This window comes from Corvus cornix, chromosome 26 (assembly GCF_000738735.6).
Source record: "Corvus cornix cornix isolate S_Up_H32 chromosome 26, ASM73873v5, whole genome shotgun sequence".
Classification (NCBI taxonomy): domain Eukaryota; kingdom Metazoa; phylum Chordata; class Aves; order Passeriformes; family Corvidae; genus Corvus; species Corvus cornix.
Window position 1 is genome coordinate 3,143,326 of NC_046354.1, and position 19,827 is coordinate 3,163,152.

General features: G+C 55.1%; 1 long non-coding RNA gene across 1 annotated transcript in view; it reads right to left on the bottom strand.

Moving 5' to 3' along the window:
• Positions 1–19,827, bottom strand: part of LOC109145287 — a 35,579-nt gene that overhangs the window by 9,162 nt on the left and 6,590 nt on the right. The window contains exon 2 of the long non-coding RNA XR_002046588.3: positions 1,127–1,363. This is a non-coding gene — a long non-coding RNA (uncharacterized LOC109145287). The remainder of the gene's footprint in view (positions 1–1,126; positions 1,364–19,827) is intronic.

Consider the following 19,827-nt stretch of genomic DNA (forward strand, 5'->3'; position numbering starts at 1 on the left):
TCCTGCAACTGATTCATGCTTAAGAGGCCGGAGGATGAGATTTCCAGGTGCTCTGAATCTCTTCCACCAGTGCAGCTCAGCGTGGCAGAGAGCAACGCTCCGGGTGGGAAGGGACCCTCCTGGTCCAGGTGCAGCTTCACCAGGGGCTTTTCCTACCGGGAATTTCCAGGTACAGCCTCCCCGAGGGCTTTTTTCCTGCCAGGGATTTCCTCCTACACCCACCGAGGGGAAGGAGGAAAAGAGAAATTACAGAGCTACTGGGATCCAGGCTTCAGCTTCGAGGTATTGAACGAAGCCGTGCACTTCCTCAGTGCCTGGTGACTGATGGTCCAGTTGGAGCTGCCCATCTGTTAGGACATAATCCTCACTGAAGGAACAAAGAGGGGCATTAAAAACCAAACCCTGCTCCATTTAAACACAGATTGGAGATTTATGGGCGTTTCAGCGGCCCCTTGTTCCTCTGGTGATTGCCCATTCCGGGCACTCTTTGTTTTCACAAACAACCGACCCTTCTCTCCGTGCCATCGCTTTAGCGCCAGGAAAAGGGACAGGTGCCAAAGACGAAGTTATTTAAGGCATCGTTTTATCATCCCCTGGAACGGACAGGAGGGACAGAGCCAGCCCAAGGCCACGATCCGAGCACAGATGGGATCCTCTCCCACGCCCTGGCACGGCCGCTTCTGCCCTGGCACGAGTGGAGCTGGCTCCGGGCATAGCAGAGCGCTGCCATGGGGACTCCCATCCCATCCCATCCCATCCCATCCCATCCCATCCCATCCCATCCCATCCCATCCCATCCCATCCCATCCCATCCCATCCCCCTGAACAGGAGGACGCCCACGGGCTGGTGAGGAATGCAAAGGTTCCACAGGGGACACATCGGCCTCATCCCCCGGGCACCGCAGGGCAGCGGGCAGTGCCAGGTCCCTGCCGGGAGCAGGTCAGGGATGAGGCTGTGAGCGATGCAGGGGATGGCACCGGTGACTCAGCCACCCCCCAGCGCTGACAGCCAGGACGTGCCACCGCAGCACTGCCACACGCACCGCTCAAAAGCTTTTCCTTCTGGGTGAGACTGAATGAGGCCAGGATTGCGGGAGGAGGAGGGGGAAGAGCAGGTCAGCTTCACCTCAGCTCCAAGGCGTGAGCAGGAGACTCCCACGCCGGCAGCTGGGCCAGAGCAGGCAGCTGGAAGCAGAGACACAGCTCAGGGTCACGTCCTGGCTTCGTCACCGATCTGCTGTCCCTTAGCTTCGCTCTCCTCCTGCGTTTGCCCTCCTTGTCCCTCCAGACTGCAGCATCTTCCACACCTGAGAATTCAGAGCCTCCCTGGTACGGACGGCTCCAGTCCGAGGAAGTCGAATCCCTGCAGTGGAATTGGTAACACAAAGAAAGAGGGAAATAAGGGGCAAGAACCTTCCCTAGGGTGGTTTCCTACCCATCCCTGAGAGCCATCAGCCTCACACAGAGGGGAACGGTCTCACTGCGGGTCTGCCCTGCGCAGGCAGCCAGGAGCAGCCAGAATTCCCAATCCCAGGGAAGCAGCAGCACACGGCAGCCCAGCCCGATTCAGAGGGCACGCCAGGATAGAGAACACACTCCTGCCTTCAGATGAATTGGAAGTGAACCACGGATTGCTAAAAGCATGTCAGGGGATGAAAGTGGCTCTGCTGCTGACTAATTGGTGCTCAGGAGCAGCCCAGCTTTGGGTGGCTTTGCCAGAGCCACCGTGGGCATCCTCGCCCTGGCAGTTCCAAGACAGATTTGCTCTAAGCCCTCTTGCATTTGCAAGCCTGGCTGCTCCAGCCCCGCACTCCCGCTGGGAGCCGAGAGCCGAGGGCTGATCCCACAGGCTCTGAGCAGCCACCTGTCAGGTCCCCTGCCATGCAGAGAAAGTCGCTCCAGCTGCTCTGCCAGAGGCTCCCGAGGAGCCAACGCTTCTCCTGGCACCGACAGCCGGCTCAGCAGGGCCAGTGGGACCGGCAAACGGCAGCCACCAGCCCTGGCTGGCACAGGCACAGAGCCCACGCTGACAGAGCCAGAGGGGGCTGGGTTTAGAGTCACCTTGTCCCCAGGGGCTGAGACCGCAATCCCAAGAGCTTTTCAAACGCTGGATAAACCCTGCCCTCACGGCCAGCACGCAGGGTAAGGGAAATGGAAGAGCAAGAGAGGTTAAAATCCCTCCCGAGGGTCCCTGCACTGGCTGGGACTTTGTCCTGCCGTTCTGCCCAGGGCTGATCCCATCTCTCCTCTCCTTAGAGACCTCTGCCAAGTCTGGAGCTTCCCACAAAAGGCTGGGATCGGGCGTGTCAGGGCAGTGCCCAGCACCTCCCAGCCCTGCACCAGTCCAAACTCCAGCCCTCTGCAGATGAGTTCTGCAGAGGAAGCACCGAGTGTGGCACGGAGCATCCCCCGCACGTCAGCAGAGCGCAGCCAGTACAGCCCTCCAAGGCTCTGCTCCAGCCTCGGGGAGGAGGGGAAACAACTGCTTCCCTCTCATAAAACACGGATTTTATTAGCTAGGAAAGTCAAATGGTTTTGCAGGAGGATGAACACCAGGGAAAGCTGCCCACATTGGCCAGATGTGAACTACGAGACGCAGAAGCACCTCCCAGGCAGATGCAGCTCATCCTCTGAGGTGCTGCTCTGCAGAACATCCTTCTGCTCATCCCAGCAGCTTCCTTCAGTTTAAATCACCCACTCTCCGTCCCAGAGGGGTGCCCAGGCTGTGTCCTTACACCTGGGAGAGAAACGAAATCCAGGCGACCCCGAGCAGTCACGACAACTCCTCGCTTCCTCCTGACTCTCCCGAGCACCGGTCCCTAACAACTTCCCCACCTCATCCCGCAGTGCCCCTGTCCCCTTCCCCCGCGCCCGGCTCGCCAGGCTCCCATCGATCGGGGATGAATCAGGCGGCTCGTGGCGACACGGATCGCCACTTTTCACAAGTACCGCTCGCAGATCACGCAAACACATCCTCCCAGCAGAACACTTCAGAGAGCCTTCGCAAGCAATTAACGTCGCCGGGCTCCCGCCGGGGAGTGGGGGACATTAAAGGGAACGAGCTCTGTGCAACCACACAAACTCCGATTAGTTTGTTGACACCGGCAGATCGGTGCTTTCCCCTCGCTCCTGAGACTGCTCCCACTCCCCAGGGAAGTCTCCTGGAGAAGGAGCTGGGTTTGCTCCACCCACAGAGTCCTTCTCGGGGTTCTTTCCACACTCCGGTTTTGCCAAACTGGGGCTGATCTTTGGTTCCCAGCCCTGCCCACCACCTCCAGGCCGTCCTCACAGCCCCTATCCACCCCAGGAGAGTAGGCAGGACAGTCCCCATCCCTGGCATTCAGAAAATCTGGCTGTGCTCCTGGAGCTCAGCAGGACTCCAGCTCCCGTTGATCCCACAGGGATCAGACACCCTCAAATTCCAACCGGGCAATTCGTCTGAGCAATTGATGGGAAGAGTTGAACGTTCATTCCCTCACACCCCGTTCACCAGTGCCCCAAAGCCCCAGGCCTTCCTTTCTTCCCCTAAATCCGCAGGTTTGTGCCCTTCCTCCGTTCCTGGAGAGGTGACCTGCAGGGAGCTGCTGCCCAGCGGGCACGGGGTGATCCTGCCAGTCCAAACACCAATAATTACAGCACATTTACACCCCGCAGCTTGCACTGAGCTGAACGAACTCATTTAAGTCAGCAACAACGGGTCAAGCCAACAGTAACTTGTCTCCATCAGGCCTCCGGAAGGGCCAGGGGAGCTGCGGGAGGGAGAAGCCCTTTTATCCTAATTAAAGCACAAGGTGGCAGAGCTCAGCTCCCACCTTTCCAACACCTTCCACCAAACTGCTTAATCACAGGCAAACGAGTTTCTGTAATTACAGCAGGAAGGGATTTATCTTGGGTCGCAGAGGTGGAGTAGCACGACCTGCAGAGAAAGGCGGTGTCAGCAAAGAGGCTGCCGGACGTGCAGGGGGTTCTGTGAGTCCCTAAATCCCTCCCTGATCCATTCCAGAGCCAGCAAACATCAGTTTCTGTATGCTCAGACTCCAGGGATTGGCTCTGTGTGCTGTCTGGCACCAAAGAACTTCTCCAGGAGGGAGCAGGAGCATCCCTGGGAAGGGAAGGATCCGTGGCACGTGGGCAGTTCCCTGCTCCATGCTCAGGGAGTTTTGCTCCTGGCTGAGCAATCCAAATCCAAATCTGTTTTTTCCTCTCAAGACAAATGAAGATGTTTTTTCCAAGCTGGAATGGGATTTGACCACTGGACTGACTTTTTTTCCTGCAGCCCTGTTCTGTCACAGCCTGAGAGAGCCACAAGGGCCATGGGGGCACTGAAAAGGGGCTCCTGCAGCAGCTCCCCCTCCTCTATATCCATCCCCTGCTTTTGCAAACAGCTGGAGAAAAGAATTCCTCAGCTTCACCAGGGCCTTGCCTCAGCAACCATGCTTAAGTCAATATTTATTCGCTGTATATGGCAACTTCAGTCGGGGACTCAGGAAAACAAACACTGCTGCACTCAGTGCCTGGGAAAGGCAGCGTTTGACTCAGCACCATCTCCAGCGACTTCCCAGGAAAGCTCTGGAGCTGGAGCTGCTCTTGGAACGCTCTGGAGCTGGTGCCGCTGTCACCAGCAGCCTGGGGACCTGCCTGAAGCCACCAAGAGCAACACAATGTGTGTTCCTCTGCTCAGGACTGGCAATTTAACCGAGCAGGAGGGGCTGCAGCCCCAGCCCCGTCTGATCGCTGCTGCACACATGCAGATAGGCACAACGGCCTCTCTCCGAAAGCTCAGCAGGATTTCTCCATCTCCACAGCCTCTCCAAGGAAAGCAGGGCACGGAATTCATTCACGACAGACCGCCACAGAGTCCATTTCCCAGGGCCCGGCTCAGCGTCCCTCAAAATCAAGAGGAAAATCATTTCCCTCAAGCTCTGGGTTAGGAATTAAGGGCACGCAAAGCACTCGGGACCCAGAGCAAACGCAAGGAAGGGGCTGAGCGCTCCAAGCGCTGCCTGTCCAAGGCTGCCTCGGGCAGTCCGGCTGCTCCCGGCCACCGGAGCCTCCCCTGCGCTCCCAAAGTCCTGCCTGGCAATAGCCTGGGAGCTGCAGATCTCATCTCGCTTCCAGAGCACGCTCCCACAGCAGCACACTGGCTTTTCCCGACTCCGTCCCCTTCTTTGCCCGCAGATTCTTCCCTTCCCACGGGACTTCCCACCCCTCCCGGCAGCTTTGCCTGAAGGGCTGAGCCGGGTCTTGGCTGCATCCCCGGGAATCCCTGTGCGTGGCAATCCATGGGCTCGGTGGGAAGCAGCTCCAGCCTTTGGATTAGACTGGCAAGAGCATTAATTAAAAAAAAAAAAAAAAACCAAACCAAACTACTAGACCAAAACTACAACAGCAACAACAAAAATCAGGAGCTTCTGTTACACCCAGAAGCAGCAGGTTCATGCACTTTTGGAAGCACTTCTGAAAGGCAGATTAGATCGATGCAGAGATGGAAAGCACAGGCAGCACACAGGCAGCAGTCCCTTGTTTTATTCCACACAGCCTCACATTAAAAAAAAAAAATTAAAAAATTCCCCTAAACCAAAAAAAAATTACAGTCGGGAAAGCAGAGCAGGAACAATGATTTCTTGATTTCCCATATTTTATTTTCCCCACCAGCGATTTCCAGATCAAACCCACTCGCTTTCCAAGGCCCAGCGGGGGCTTTTTGCCCCCCCAGCTCAAGCTGAGCTCTTTGACTTCACACCCGACCCAACGCGAGCCCCCCACCCCAGAGCTGCGATAGCTCCGTGCCCGAACCGGGCAGGGGGACTCCGGTTCCCTCCTCGGCGGCTGCAACAAAATAGAAACCAAAACCCAACCAATTTCATTTTTCTGGTCTGGGACAATGCCCCAAGTCCCGTCTGGAGCCTGTCCTGAGGACCCCGGCAGCGACCCCGCACTCGATGCTTTCCCCACCCCATTCACCCCCTCCACGCTCACCGGTGCGGGACTCGGTGCGTTAATTAAAGGTTAATGAACGTGCTCAGAGCACAGACATCAGTGCCCTCTACTGGGACCAGTCAGAAGGGTCTGTGGGGGAGCACTGGGCGCCCTGCGTAGCTCCCAGCGAGGGCTGGGTGTGCCCTGGCGGGGGAAGCGCCGGTGGAGGCGGGAGAGGTGCGGTACCGGCTCGGATGAGTCCTCCCCGCACGGGCTCCTTCCTCCCCATCCCCATCCCCATCCCCATCCCCATCCCATCCCCATCCCCATCCCCATCCCATTCACATCCCCATTCACATCCCCCCATCCCCATCCTTGTCCTCCCGCCCATCCCCTCCCATCCCATCCCATTCCCATCCCATCCCCATCCCCATCCCCATCCCCATCCCATCCCCATCCCCATCCCCATCCCCATCCCCATCCCCATCCCCATCCCACCCCCATCCCACTCCCATCCCCATTCCCAGCCTCCCATCCCCATCCTTGTCCTCCTGCCCATCCCCTCCCATCCCCATCCCCATTCCCATCCCATCCCCATCCCATCCCCATCCCCATCCCCATTCCCATCCCATCCCATCCCATCCCATCCCATCCCCATCCCCATCCCCATCCCCATCCCCATCCCCATCCCCATCCCCATCCCCATCCCCATCCCATTCCATTCCCATCCCATCCCATTCCATTCCCATCCCATCCCATCCCATCCCATCCCATTCCCGGCACTTCCTCCCCGCAGGGCTCCCCCAGCCCCAGCACTCCACATTCCAGGCTCTGGGATGGAAAGGTCCCTCAGGGAGCCCCGGGAGCACAGGGATGAGCCCGTCCCTCACCCCGAGCTGGGCTCCAGCCCCACCATCCGCCCGGCCGGGCACCTCCAGCGCTCCGAGCTGAATCGGCTGTGACAGCGCTCGGGAAAAGCAAATCCCCGGGGAAAGGGAAGGAAGGGGGAAGGTGGGCTTTACAATTTATAAAACCACTCTCAGTTTGACTGCATTAGCTTTGCCTTAGGCTCCAAAACACAACGAAAGCCAAGCAGCGAGGAGGGGAAAGAGGGATTGGGGGGGAGAGGGGGGATGGCAACGAAGGAGAAAGCTGTAATTGCAATTGCTGGAATTCACTTTTAATGCTGGCTGCTGAATACAGTAAACACACTCTCAAGTCCAGGGAATAAGGATTGATTTTTCTCTTTTTTTGCAAGTGTTCCAGTGAAAAGCTTCAAATCAATCCTGTTCTGACAGACACTTTTTTGCCTCTTGGCCTCCAATTACTCACTCTCCACATCCACCCTTCCCAGATCTCACCTTCACCAGGCACACCTGATGCTGAAGGAGCACTGTTTGATCCAGAATCCCACCCTGTACTGCCAGTGGGGCCAGAGGGGCCCCCAGGGATGCAAAACCCCAGCACAAGAGGGGCTTTGCCTGCAAAACACAACTGGGGACAAGGGACAGCAGGAATGGAGAGGAGAGGAGAGGAGAGGAGAGGAGAGGAGAGGAGAGGAGAGGAGAGGAGAGGAGAGGAGAGGAGAGGAGAGGAGAGGAGAGGAGAGGAGAGGAGAGGAGAGGAGAGGAGAGGAGAGGAGAGGAGAGGAGAGGAGAGGAGAGGAGAGGAGAGGAGAGGAGAGGAGAGGAGAGGAGAGGAGAGGAGAGGAGAGGAGAGGAGAGGAGAGGAGAGGAGAGGAGAGGAGAGGAGAGGAGAGGAGAGGAGAGGAGAGGAGAGGAGAGGAGAGGAGAGGAGAGGAGAGGAGAGGAGAGGAGAGGAGAGGAGAGGAGAGGAGAGGAGAGGAGAGGAGAGGAGAGGAGAGGAGAGGAGAGGAGAGGAGAGGAGAGGAGAGGAGAGGAGAGGAGAGGAGAGGAGAGGAGAGGAGAGGAGAGGAGAGGAGAGGAGAGGAGAGGAGAGGAGAGGAGAGGAGAGGAGAGGAGAGGAGAGGAGAGGAGAGGAGAGGAGAGGAGAGGAGAGGAGAGGAGAGGAGAGGAGAGGAGAGGAGAGGAGAGGAGAGGAGAGGAGAGGAGAGGAGAGGAGAGGAGGTGCATGGGGGTGTGGGGGTATTTTTCCCTTGTCACAGCTCCATAGCACCACGGGTGGTGTTTTGAGGGCTCAGGCTGAAGCTCTGGGCTGGACACAGAACCCACAGGAACTTTTTGGTTGTTGTACTGAACCTTCAGCACCTGCTGCAGAAACACCAAGGACTCAATCCCAGTAGGAGTCCCCTCTCCCACCCGCCTCCCACACACCCCTCCAGCTCTCCAGGAGCCACAGGATTAGGTACCTCCCCAACGTTTCATTTTCCAGCTATGGCTGAGCCAAGGCAAAAGGCTGGATTTTCATCCCAAGGTATTTGCAGCTTCCTGGCGATGTTTGGTCCCTGCCAGGTTTCCCAGAGGCAGGAGCTAAGGGGGAAGAGCTCTGTGGGAGATCCCAGCGAGTCCCACCAGCTGCTCAGTCCCTGCAGAAGATCTTCAAAGCAAGGGAAAAAATGTCACTTAGCCAGGGAACAACTCCAGTTTCTTTTGTAGCCTCTGCAGGGGGACAGCATCAGACTGCAACCTGAGCGTGGCACTGGCTTTGATTGTCTCCTGTGACTGAGGTGGGAAGATGTCATCGGGGTTTTGATGCTTCCCAGGACTCTAGCCCCTGCATGGCAGCGTTTTATTCATCTGCTCCACGAACAGAGGGAGGAATATTGGCTGGAAAGTCTGGATTGTGGGATAGGCACTGCAGGCCCCGTTGTCACACAGAGAGGGAACAGAGTCTCCTATAAACTCAAGGTTTACTCAGTGGTCTCAGAGGTCTTTTTCAGCCTAATTGATTGTGTGATGATGAGGCAAAGCTGATTCTTTGTCAAGTTTTAATTCCAGGCGAGGCTTAAACAGCTTCTCCTCTGCTCCCGTGGCAGAGGGAAGCTCCAGCTGCCCGTGCTCATGGCACAATCCCACACTGTGCAGGCACGGTGGGACAGGGCTGTGCCAGGGAAATGCCACCCATGCAGGGGACAGAGCTGTCCTTACGGCCTGATCAAACACATCCTGCCAGAAAGCCACAGCTGACATTTCCTAGGACAAAACTTTCTCCAAAGCAGACACAGATGGAAGCAGACACTCACATCCCACAGCTCCTGCCACACACGCTCTCCCTTTTCCTCCCTGTTTTCCCCACATGGATCAAGACCTCCTGGCACGGAGAATTTGCTCTCATTCCCAACACCCAGCACGAGGAAGAGTTACCGCTGCAGTGACATGACCTTCAGCTGCTCACAGCCCAGACATTTCCTTCTGACAGCTCCCACATTCACCCTCGAATTATATGTACTCTATATGACTGTTAAGAATAATCACAGTATTTGCAGTGGTGTGTTAGGCACCAAATTATGTATAGGCAAAGCGATTAGAGAGCAGAACAAAGCGGTTGTTCATGCAGCTAATGGCCAAAGTACCACTATTTTCCATCAAGACAATTTGCAGCCAGCGTAGCATCTTCTCACTCCCCAGCCAGGAGCAGCTTTGCGTGAAATCTTCAAAAACAACTCTGTTATCACAAGTCTCAACAGCAGAGCTCGGAGGGGGTTGTAACGGCCTTGATAGTCCTTAATTCTTCTCACCCCACCGCCTTTCCCTCCTGTCCCAAGTGCATTCCTCTGGGAGACGTGGCTGAGCGTTGCCGCAGCCAAGTTGTGTATCCAGCGCTTAATGGCATTAAAACTTCTGCTGACTCCCATCTTTAGATAAAAACCTGCTCTTTAAGTTTGTTTACTAAAAATCAAAATCAATAACCATCTCAGGTCACTGTCTTACAAGCCTTCACTCTCAGCCTCGCATCCAGATCCCTGTTTTCCAGGAAGATGCCAGAATATGCTCAAACCATGCACAAAATCTGTGTTTTCTACCTTTTCCAGAGTATTTTTGTGGGTAAAACCTTTGGGTTCACGTCACCGCTGAGGTCCTCCCTCCTTTTTTCCATGGGTCTTGTCCAAAAAGCCAAGCACCTGCTTTCTAAAGCCTGCCCAAGTCTGAACAAGGAACCAGAAGGAACGAGTCCAAGGCTAGAAGGAACTCTCCTGTGCCAGGCCCTTGGAAATGAGATCCAACACAGTGATGACTCCATCAAACCGAGAAGGAGAATATTTTAATGGCAGATTGTCCCATGGGGGTAGGAAGGAAACACCAGAACTTCTAGGGAGATGAGGAATCTCAGGCTGGAGCTGATGAGAACCTGGGACCAAGGATGGAGAAGGTGCAGGAACTGCGGGGAAGGAAGTGATGAGGCTTTGGGAGCAGGAGAACAGGAATGCTGGTGCCCTTGATAGCTCTGGCTCCAAGGTTGATGGAGCTGCCAGGAGGTACAGCATGTTCTCTCCTATTGATCTATCAATGTCTGCTCTCCAGAGGAGGGATTACTCACTTCTGATAACACAGCAAGGTTGCCTCTGATGAAAATCAATGGCTCTGACTACCCAGCCTTCATTTAATTACATCACGCTGTAAATCCAGCGGGAGCAGAGCAGGGACATTCTCCACCAGCACCTCTGCTCCATGTTCCTCTCCCCAGTTCTGCACAAGTATCTTCCCGAGGTTATCAAGATAAATGGCCTTGATGAGCGGAGTTTTGCTGTCTGTTCTGTGGCCACGGAAAGGACACGGGGACTTCTCCGTCACCTTGGCCCACAGCTGGCAAAGCCAGCCAGCAAGAGAAGGACACCAGAGATGTGCAGGCACATTCCTGGCAATTAGCTTTGTGGGAAGGAGGATTGGATTAAGACTGAATGTGAGATCAGGCAGCTTTTTACAAGCTAAATAAGCAACAAGCAGTCTGAGAGAGATTTCTCCCCCTGTTTACAAGGCCAACCAAGGCCAGGTTAATTAATCTCTCTTTCCAGCTGCCCTCCTCACTAGGGCTTGTTCCTCACTTTGAGCAAAACACCCGAGACAGCTGCTCAGATCTCTCACATTGCAGGGTGATGAAAACAAAGGCACAGATGAAAATTGCTTTAGAGCTTAGCCTCTCGCAGACAACAAACGTGCCCGTGCTGTAATTAGGACTAGGCATGCAAAAAAAAGAACCAGATCTTTGACTGGTGCTTAACCAGGGATAGTAAATAAAAATAACAACAATCCCTTCCCATACACACAGAGCACACACAGAGGCACAAAACCAGGCAGGCCTATTTTCCTGCAGCTCACAAAAGAGCGTGGTTCATCTCTCTTGATCCTCGCACAAAGGCAGATCCCAGCACAGGCTGTGGCTCTGTGCATGCTAAAACCCGGCAGCGACGCCCTATCAAAACAAGGCATTCAAACACACTCTGCTGCCCCTGGGGAGAGTTTATACCCAGCACAGACACGCAGCCAGCGGCGGTTCATGAATCGCTCAGAGCTGTTCAACTCCAGCAGCCAGGGCTGCAGTGCAGAACATCCTCTGAAGCTGTGGCACAGCCCCTGCCACGCTCCCAGCCAGCAGCTGGACATGCCAGCACTGCCATTGGGAGCTGCCCTGCCTCCTCCTCCCCCTCCTCCTCCTCCTCTTCCTCCTCCCCCAGACACGGTTTAAGGCAGTTGGTGGCAGAGATAAATTCTCCCGTGTTTGTTTCAATGAAAAAGTCCCAGTGTTTTCTTTCCCTCGCCATTAACAGCACAATCAGAGCCGTGAGGCCTCAGCCAGCCCTCCCCACACAAACACCCTCCATCCTCAGCTCATCCCAGCTCCTTTCCCAGCACTTACGCAGAAAACAGAAGGCGAAAGCCCAGCAGGCACCAGCAGCAGACACTTCCACAGCCTTGCAGTTAAACCCAGGAGCTGTGGTGCTTTAACACAGCTGGCAAACATCTGTGTGCGAGTCTCCTGTCTGGGGAGAGCTGCGGGAAGCTAAAAACCCCGAGTTTACTGGGGTTTGGGTAATGGGGTTGATAGGCAGCAGGATCTATCTGGCTGTCCAGGAACCTCAGTCAGCACCAGGCTTTGCCCTGTCCCAGGAGAACATTTCTGCTCTCACCAACTCCACAGACAGCAGCCACAAAAGGCCAAAAAAACAGGCCAGAAAGTGCAAGAGCTCTCCTGGCTTGGCTGCCTGGCTGTAGGAGAGCCTGCAGGTCCAGCAGGGCTGGCTGAGCATCTCTCACAAGAGATGTCTCCCTTCCTCCTCTGTCAAGGTCTCCTCTCCAAGCATGTCCTCTCTGCCAGCTGGGCACGGCTCTGCAGCCAGGCTTGGAGCAGGAGGCAGGTGCCAAAGCCTTGAGTCACCAGGCTCAGAGCCCTGCCAGAACCTGGGGACACAGGGAAGGAGCAGCCTCCGTGTGTGCTCGCTGCTCCTCAGGATCCAGACGTCATCTCCAACCCACTTGCTGAAGGCTGACGCGTTCTGGGGAGGAATAAGACACCCTTAGGAACAGCTCTTCCTCCTCAGCAAGGGTGTCCTGAAGGAATTGCCAAAAATATGTTTTTCTCAGAGTTTTTGCGAGGGCTCTCCTGGCAAAAGGACAGGCTGCAACCCCAGGGAAAGGGGCTGTGGAGCCAGGCAGTCATCCTACAAACACGGGGGCAAAACGCTGCCTGGTCAGGAGTGGTCAGCAGGTTTCGCTTGGAAGGATTATGGCAGAGATTCTCAAGTGAGGGCTCTCTAAGGAAAATGACAGGGCAGGGAAAAACACCCTTAATTTCTAGATTGTCTTATTTCTTAGCCCCGTTGCTATCAATTGCTTTGAGATACGGCCATGGATACCAGCAGACAACTTGCACTCCTTATCCCTGGCTGTGGAACAACCCTAGAACAGGGAAACTGCTCCTGGCCCAGTGACCTCGGAGGTGAACTCCACTTTCTCTGCTGTCAACAGAAAGACTGAGCTCGGTTACCAACAGCACATTCCCAAGATTCTTGCCTCAAATGTGGCTCAAATTGGCTAATGCATTAGGAGATTACTGGGGTGGAAAGGGCAGGGGAGATGGACGGTATGCAATCACAAGGGCCTCGTTTCTCCTGGAAGCTCTATTAATGGACAAGGAGCCCTTCGGCACAGAGATAAGCCCCAGGCAGAGGGTAGCAGTGAGGAAGATAGAAGGAAAGTGCCTTCTGGGATTGATCCTTCCTGTTCCACTGGCACCTTGTCCCAGGCCTTCCCTGCATCAGCATTCAAGGGGACAATTCCCTGTCACACACAGCAACAGCTGACCGGTAATTAATCCCAATGCCAACACTGCCCGAACCTCTCCCACTCCTTCCACGTTAATTTATTGAATTTATTGCTGTATCATTGCCAGACCCAGTTCTCTCCACGCAACTGCAAAGGGGAAAGATCTGGAAGTTATCCCAGGGCCGTGTAAGACAGGAAATCACTTCCCACGTCCAGTCCTGAGGCTCGCTTTGATCATGTAAACACACACAAATCAATTGGCTGCAGGATGGATGCCAGAGGTGGGTGACAGGTATTCCAGGGACCCACAGTCACGGCTGCTGGAGCCTCTGCACCAGGAAGAACATCCCTTATCCTGGCTGACTTTGATGGAGGGATGCCAGCTGGCATCAGGGATGATTTATCCCTTGTCACACAGCTCCTCTGCAGAGCTCGACAGCAGCACTGGGAACACTCAGGCCCAGGAGCAAAGTCTTCTTAAGTGGGTTCAGCAGACCTGGGTCAGTTCTCAGCTTCAGGAGCTCCCGGCCTGGGATGGCATGGCCCAGAACGTGGCACAGCTCAGTCTGACTGGATTTAGTTCAGAGCTCCACACTCGCATCCTCTGCCGTGCCGTTTCCTTCCTCTGAGCTCTTCCAGCCAAGCTTGTTAAGCCTCATCACAAACTGTAAACCTCAAGCCCGAGTTCCACCACCGCCCCAAGCTCACCACCCAAGCGTCGGGAGATTTCTGCATGACTCCAGCAAATCATTTAATCCCTGTACCTCATTTCCTCCGAGGGATCATTCCACCTCTGTTTCTCAATCTCTGGGATAAAGACCATCATCAGATTTAGGAACTGGGGGGGGGGGGGGGTCCCTGGGCATGCAGACAGGGTCCAGCCACGATGGAGATCCAAATGATGCTGTCCCTGCTCCCCTGAGGAGCCACACCAGCTGAGGATTCATTCCCCAGTGACTTCTCCCTGAGCTCCAGCTCCCAAAGGCTGCTGACAGCACACGTGCTGCCGCGGCACGCGGAGCTGACCGAGCAGCTTATCGCCTTCTCCCTGGCTTATTACACCTCGGCAGCTTTGTATCTGGGAAAAAGGAACACTGGGAGCCCATCTCAGCGCCAGCTCTCGAGCAGGGCCCGCGCGGCTTTGAGAGCAGAGAGCTGAGATAAACACAGGCCCTGCTTTGTCAGGGGCTCTTTATCTCCCTGAGGGGTCTGTGCAGGCAGGGCAGGAGCGCACAGATATCTCACCAGGGCACTCAGGCTCTGTTCCGGCAGCTTTCCACAGGGAGAAGGTTTCTGTTCCCAGAAGAAAAGGCAGGTATCTGTCAATACCCTGAGTGGGGTCCCCAGCCCCTCCCCCAGGACGGACAGCACCCCAGTGGCTCAGCGTGCCAGCAGTCCAGGGCAGCAGAAGGATTTGGGGGGTGAACTTACATCCTCAGCTCGCAGGGGAGTGCAGACACAAGGGCAGACTCTTCTTCCCCTGGAGACCCCAAGGAAAAAATCCCTGTGGGGATCATGGAGGGGGGGCAAAGCTGGGGCACAGCAGTTTGGCCAGGGCTGCTGAGCAGAGGTGGCAGGAGCAGGAGCGGGTCCCTGTGCCCTGTGGGGTGCAAGGCCGGGCCATGGCAGCCACGCTGTGCTCGCTCGGGGGGAGGAGGCCGCAGCTCCCTCCTCACTCCCAAAGCAGCTCCGGTGCCGACTCCTTTCTCCACTACACAAAGACGTCAGCTCTTGGTGACACCGAAATTGCGGTTTAGGGGAGCCCTGTACCTGTCAGGAGACAAAGCCCTGCCCCTGAGGTTGCCCCCAGAGCTCTGCAGATGGCTCAGGCACTGCTGGTATGGGGTTTGGAGGTGTGGGGAGGGAGAATCCTCCTCAGCCACCAGCAGCAACCAACGGCGCCGTGGTGGAAGCAGCGTGTGAAATGCATGGAAATGGAAATGGAAATGGAAATGGAAATGGAAATGGAAATGGCTCCACTCCTCCTCAAGGAGCCTCTGGCAAAAGGGCTGGGAGCTCACAGCCTCTCCTGCCTGCTCCGTGCCATGACCTCCAGGAGGAGAGGAGAGGAGAGGAGAGGAGAGGAGAGGAGAGGAGAGGAGAGGAGAGGAGAGGAGAGGAGAGGAGAGGAGAGGAGAGGAGAGGAGAGGAGAGGAGAGGAGAGGAGAGGAGAGGAGAGGAGAGGAGAGGAGAGGAGAGGAGAGGAGAGGAGAGGAGAGGAGAGGAGAGGAGAGGAGAGGAGAGGAGAGGAGAGGAGAGGAGAGGAGAGGAGAGGAGAGGAGAGGAGAGGAGAGGAGAGGAGAGGAGAGGAGAGGAGAGGAGAGGAGAGGAGAGGAGAGGAGAGGAGAGGAGAGGAGAGGAGAGGAGAGGAGAGGAGAGGAGAGGAGAGGAGAGGAGAGGAGAGGAGAGGAGAGGAGAGGAGAGGAGAGGAGAGGAGAGGAGAGGAGAGGAGAGGAGAGGAGAGGAGAGGAGAGGGAGGAGGGAGAGGAGAGGAGAGGAGAGGAGAGGAGAGGAGGAGTTGGGATGGCCCAGCCTCAGCACCGTGTCCTGACCCACAGCTCTGAGGTCTTCCCAGGACACAGCTCACATCCCAAAGGAGAGGAAGATGAGAATGCAATGCCATGGCCAAGAGCCCTGCCTGGCCCTGCCACAGGAGCTGGAGAGGGAAAGGATTTAACCCAAGGTGGCCAAAGGCCTCAGATTTAACCCAGGCAGGCAGCAAAATTCAACCACGTTCAGTGCTCAGTGGGGTGAAGGCTCCAGTCATCAGCTCAACTTTGGGCCAGGGAGCCTGGCTTCCCTCTTTTAGCTCAAACTCAGTGCAGACTTCACCTTTCCTCCTCTAGCATGGATCAGTCCATGGAAATGAGCTCCAAGACACAGCACATTGTTGGAATACGCTCAGAGATGCGGTTTAAGGAAATCAACGGCATCCTGGAGCCCCAGGCAAGCTCCCTGCAGAGAAAACACCAAGGTGGTGTAAAGCAGCTTCTTCTTTTTATTTTGGACCCCCTCGGGCTGAGGGGAGTCGGGAGGTGAGGGCGGGTGGGTACCGTTCAGGGGGCACTGCCCCACGCTGGCATCACCACCACAGCCTCAGCCTGCAGGTGAGCCCCCTGCCCCGACAGCAGAGCACACAGAGGGAGTGTTTCTAATTAAAAAACCCTCTGAAAGCTGCTTCGGAAAGAAATAATTTAAAGAAAAAAAATAATTAGGGAAAAAAAAAAAAAAAACCACCATATCTCAATTGCGAAGTTCCTGCTGGAGCCGTTTCATTTCCATTTTGCACCACAATAGGAGGAGAGCAAACAATGGCTGAGAGGAAGCAGCCTGATTGTGGGGAGGAGAAGTGCCACGCTCGTTTTTCATCAAACGTGGGTGAACCCGATTTAAAAAAATAGAAAAAAATAGAAATATATCAATTTGCTCACTTCATTATCTCCCCCCCTCCACCAAAAAAACATCCCCTCAGGACAGCTCATTGCAGCTCCTTCCCAGCCTTGCTCGCCCACAGCCTCAGACCTGCTCAGGCTTCTTCTCTCCCTCCTTCCTCCCCAGACTGGGAGATGTGGGAAGGAAAGGGGCATTCCAGGGCCACCATCCCCAGTGCCACCAAAGGGCCACCTCTGTCAGGCTGGAGCTGGGGAGAAGCGCTCGTCCCACCCAACAGCGGCGAAGAGGAGGGGAAGGAAGAAAATTCCGCCGGCATCACTTCCAGCAGGGCCGGGAGGGCCTCCCTTGCCAGCCGGGCGCCTGTTCAGGGTGACAGCTCCGGGTGACAGCGATCGGAGGGGATTCACCACCGCCGCTTCCAGCGTTCCCATGGCGACGGGCGCTCGGTGCAGCGTGTGAAACACTCCATTCGCTTATTGATTGAGCCGCCGTCAAATTCAATCACAAGTGAAAATGGATTTTTTAATGCGACTATTAGCTGCTTTTGAAAGGCAAATTGAGTTCAGTTATACCGAGTCAGTCATCAAAAAACAATTTGCCATCAGCCAGACGGGCCGGAGAGGAGCCCGGCCCGGAGCAGCGGCCGCGCGCCCGAGGATCGGGAGATCCGAGACGGGAACCGAGGGGAAACACGGCTTTTCCTCCTCCAAAATGCACTGCGTGAGGAAGGCGAGGCACAAGGCTGGGCTTTGAGGGGCTGGCATGGACACGGCTCCTTGTGGGATCCGTGGCTGGAAAGGAGCAGGGGGTTCAAGGAGCGGTTTTCATCAAAAACCCAAGCGGGGCTGCAGGACAAGCACGGTGGAGGCTGTCCCCAAATATTGGGGTGCACAAGGGGAGCCAAGCGAGAAGGACACACGACCCACGGTGCTGTGGTGAAGCCCAGGCAGTGCCACCCCCTCCCTGTGCCACCCCACAGCCACCACAACCCAACAGAGCTCATTTCCTTCCAGCCGCTGGAAAATAAGACTTTTCCCTTGCTGATTAGGGAAGAAGATTCTCATTACTGTGTTAAGTGAGGATCAATATCGCAGCCAAGTCTGAAATCAGCCCTGTCTGGCGAGGTGCTGAGCGCACCAGTTTCCCCAGTTTGGGGTTGAGCAGCATCTCTGGGGAGCATCCATGGCTGGATGGAGATGGAGGAAGGAGGTGGGACAGCACAGAGCAGTTTTTAACTGAACTTGAAGTTCAGACAAAACTCTGCCAGATGTGGGAGGACTTGCCTGTACGTACATGTTTATAAATAAAACCCTCTATGCATTTAAAAATTCACATAAAAATAAATACATGTTCCCCCTACAGAACTCGAGGATTATAACGGAGCCCATTAATTATAAACCAAATATTTTTAGACTCCCTGAGAAGCCTCTAATAAATAAATAAAAATCCAGCTTCACTTTGGGCTGCCACCTTTCCTGATTCTCCTCTCAACCCCACAAGCAAACTCACAGGCCTTATTAAACACTTGCAGGAGCAGCCCTGGAATTTCTAGAGCAGCACAATCCAAAGATCTGCTTTCAAAGAGCCTCTGCTTCCCGCAAAGCTCCAGCCCAGGCTAATGAGAGCTTAACCACATGTTTGTGGCGGATGAAATAGTATCATTTTGCAATTATTATCATTCAAACATTATTTATTTAACCCGCAGCCACATTATATTGACTGCAGAATTGCTGTCATTTTTACTTTTGATGGCTCTCTTATTGAGCTGTGAGGAATTGTGTTCCGTGTTCCCAGTGTGGGGGAGGCTTTCCCTGCTCCCTGACCCTCTCCCCAGCCAGGTCCAAGTCTCTGCCCCAGAGCTGGTGGTGTTTGGTACCAGAATCCCCCAAAAATGGGCATTTTCCCATCTTTTCCTCTGCTTCACCTTCCCCCACTGGCCATATTTGGGGAATTAATCCATTCTGACCCCCAACACAAAGCCCTGTGCACCGAAGAGTTACAGATGAGGACAGAAGGTGGATTTGGTGTCACCCCTGTACCCTCCCAGCAGCTCTGAAAGCTCCTTTGTCAGAGCTGGAGAGGGGAGGCAGCAGCTGAGGAACTCCATGCACCCCAGGAAGTCCAAATGTGGGGATAACAGACAGCCTTGGGCTGAAAACCCTTCTCCAAGGAAGCAGCAGGATGAGTCCCAGCCAGCAGCCCTGGGGTTTGCAGCAACACAAACACCAAGGGGTGCACGACTCAGGATCTGAATGTCAGCAGGCTAAAAAAAAAAGCCTGCCCTCCCTCTGTCTCCTGGCCCTGGTTCTTCTCCCACACGTCACTCTCCCGAAGCCTTGCAAGATGTATTCACACAACAGGAAATCCAACATTCCCCTTCGCCTTCTTCTTTCTTTCGCTCCTTTAATTTTCCCCAAATGTAAATGAGGAAGTCATCTCTCCTCTGGGGATGAAACATCTGCCTGGAGAAGCTTGCAGTGCAATGCAACATATTTTGATCACTGCTCCATCTAATTACAGAGAAGAGAAGAGAAAAGCCACAAAGCAGGGTTTGGGACTGTTTTCTTCCCCAAAACACAAGGCATCTGAAAAATAATAGAAAAACAGCAGCACTGACAATCAGAGCAGAGGCAGCTTCCCCATCAACCTTGAAAAACAGCACTGGAATACAGAACCTGCTTGGAAGGAGAGGGATTGCAGGGTGAGATAGGGAAAGACTAATTGCTCGTGCCAAGGACACGTGGGAATGCAATTGGAATCTCAGTATCCTCAAAGCTGGAGGCTGCTCCAGCCAGGCCAGAGTGATCCAGCTGCACATCCATCCTTTGGGGCTCACCAGGGTCGCGTTCTCGCAGCTCCCTCACACCCACTCCAGAGCACAGGGGAAGGAGGGACGTGGGGGGAAGAGCCTTGAAGAGCAACCCACGGTCACAAGTTTCAAGACCCACCAAACACTTGGTGTTCAGGAGCCAAGATGCAGAAGGAGCAAAGGCTAGAGCTCCAAACTGGGATGCACTGGCTCACCCCAGACAGGGACAGCAATTCTGCTCCAGAAGCAATTCCAGGCTCTTCCAGAGAAGCTCTGGAGACGCTCAGACCCAGCTCCAACCTGGCACCTGCAGGGGCAGAGCCCTCGCATTGGCCTCGGCTCCTGAAGTGACAACGGGAGAGGCCTCAAAGGCACAGCAGGCAGCACCACCCACACCCCTCGGCGTTCCAGAGGGGCTGATTGCTTCCCTTGTTTATCTCTGAAAAAATTCACCGTGAAGCGCTGGTGGGGCGCAGCCTCCAGCCGCTCGAGGATGTTGCTCGCTGCGGGTGACGGAGCTTTTAG